A 2,671-nucleotide genomic window follows, 5' to 3' on the forward strand; every position below is an offset into this window, starting at 1 on the left:
AACTAAGCCCGGAAAGTGTCCAGGGGCCACTCCTGGAGGAGGGGGTATTGTCACACCTTGCGGGCAGCGGCGGCCGCGCTTGCCTCTGCGGGTGTCCTGGATGGCCTGGCGCCTCTCTCCTCCGGCGGTCTCGGGGTTCCGGCGTCAGGTCAGTGGGTCGCCCCGGCGGCTTCCCGGAGCGAGGGCGCCGCCATACTGAGTGAGGTCAGGTAGGCGGAGCGGGCTGACGTCACCTGCCCGCTCCGCCAATCAGGCAAAGGCGGGAGGTTCAAAGCCAGACGCCGGGCAGAGATCCGGCGCCTGTGTATCATCAATTCTGCCTGTCAGAAACTGTGATCTTCAGAGCTCCCTCGTTCCTGCTACTTCCGTGTTTCCAAGCATATCCGTGCCTCCAAGCACATCAGTGCCTCCAAGCGCCCGAGCGCCTCCACGCACCTCCGTGCCTCCAAGCACATCAGTGCCTTCAAGCGCCCGGGCGCCTCCACGCACCTCCGTGCCTCCAAGCACATCAGTGCCTTCAAGCGCCCGAGCGCCTCCACGCACCTCCGTGCCTCCTAGCACATCAGTGCCTCCAAGCGCCCGAGCGCCACCACGCACCTCAGTGCCTCCAAGCGCCCGAGCGCCTCCACGCACCTCCGTGCCTCCACGCACCTCAGTGCCTCAACGCACCTCCGTGCCTCCAAGCACCTCCGTGCCTCCAGCACCTCCATGCCTCCAAGCACCTCCGTGCCTCCAAGCACCTCCATGCCTCCAAGCACCTTCGTGCCTCCAAGCACCTCCGTGCCTCCAGCACCTCTGTGCCTCCAAGCACCTCTGTGCCTCCAAAAACCTCCGTGCCTCCAAGCACCTCCGTGCCTCCAGTACCTCCGTGCCTCCAAGCACCTCCGTGCCTCCCGCACTTAGTATTTTCTGTGATTCACCAGCACCTGTCAAGTTCTCTCTTTCAGGAGACCTTCAGCGTCAGCACATGCCTCCTGTCCGCCGATCTGATCCTGCATGAGGAAGACTTACATCCGGCCATCTCTGCTGCGGCCCAGTTGCGGTTCCACTTCCCGGTCATCGGAAGAAACCCCGAGTCCACAACCCCCCCAGACCAGGTCAGTGATAATAACAGAATAATGGCTACAGTCAATGTACATACGTGAGTATATTCGCGTGCGCTTCCCGGTCCGGTCCTCCGTAATCTAATATATAACGTTGTGAGTCTTGTGTCAGACCAGGCTGCAGCAGACTTTATTTATACAATTCTTCCAAAAGCAATACAATGGATACTGTAATCCCTTTGTCCATTGGACACAGGAATGCACTTTTACAGTACAGGAGAGGTCATAGGTCGGTTTGAATTGGTGGGCGATGTCTGTTCTAACTGCTCTTGTGGGTGGTCTCCTCTGGATTCCCGCCGCATACATAATGTACAGTAAATACAGTTTATATCTATATTCTGCTTCTGCACATAACTATCCGCAGGAACATGCGATCTTCCTCAAACCAACACCGGAATGTTACCCTTAAAATACCCTACAGCTGGATACCAAACACCACCTTATGACCTTGTTCTGTCCCCTCCTACTCTGTAAAGGTGAATCCCTTTGTTCTGAAACCATTTAAACTGTTGTTATTTTTTGGTGTGGTGCAGGGAGACTATGTGTACATGGGCCCTCATTCCGAGTTGTTCGCTCGTTCTTTTTCATCGCATCGCAGTGAAAATCCGCTTAGTACGCATGCGCAAAGTTCGCACTGCGACTGCGCCAAGTAACTTTACTATGAAGAAAGTATTTTTACTCACGGCTTTTTCTTCGCTCCGGCGATCGTAATGTGATTGACAGGAAATGGGTGTTACTGGGCGGAAACACGGCGTTTCAGGGGCGTGTGGCTGAAAACGCTACCGTTTCCGGAAAAAACGCAGGAGTGGCCGGAGAAACGGTGGGAGTGCCTGGGCGAACGCTGGGTGTGTTTGTGACGTCAACCAGGAACGACAAGCACTGAAATGATCGCACAGGCAGAGTAAGTCTGGAGCTACTCAGAAACTGCTAAGTAGTTAGTAATCGCAATATTGCGAATACATCGGTCGCAATTTTAAGAAGCTAAGATTCACTCCCAGTAGGCGGCGGCTTAGCGTGTGTAACTCTGCTAAATTCGCCTTGCGACCGATCAACTCGGAATGAGGGCCATTGTGCACTATTTGGATTAAATATGTAATGTGTTTTGATAGCTCTCCATGCGTTCACAAACTCTACCGTAAATACCCATACCACGCGCTAATGCGCACGACCGCGGGAGCGACCATACGCAAATTGCGAATATGTGCACGCACAGCAGAACAAGTATACACGCGGAGGCCATCTGTGTGTTGTTTGTACGTGATGTGTGTACTGCAATATTTTTCGACTTTGACACAGGCGAGCAAAAAGCTTATCTGATCTAAAATCGGGTGACCAAGTCCGTCTCAGAGATCATGAGAAAGGTATTTGGGTGCAGAAAGGTATTGTGCAAGCACAAGTAGCACCAAGATCTTATACTATACGTACAGAGCGTGGAACAGAAGTAAGAAGAAATCGGGTGGATTTAAGATCTCAACCTAACCATAATGAAGACAACATGACTGAAGAATACCCTTCATCTGACATGTATGATGATCCTCATAATGGTGAACAAACCACGATTCTAGAAA

This window comes from Pseudophryne corroboree, chromosome 2 (assembly GCF_028390025.1).
Source record: "Pseudophryne corroboree isolate aPseCor3 chromosome 2, aPseCor3.hap2, whole genome shotgun sequence".
Classification (NCBI taxonomy): Eukaryota; Metazoa; Chordata; class Amphibia; order Anura; family Myobatrachidae; genus Pseudophryne; species Pseudophryne corroboree.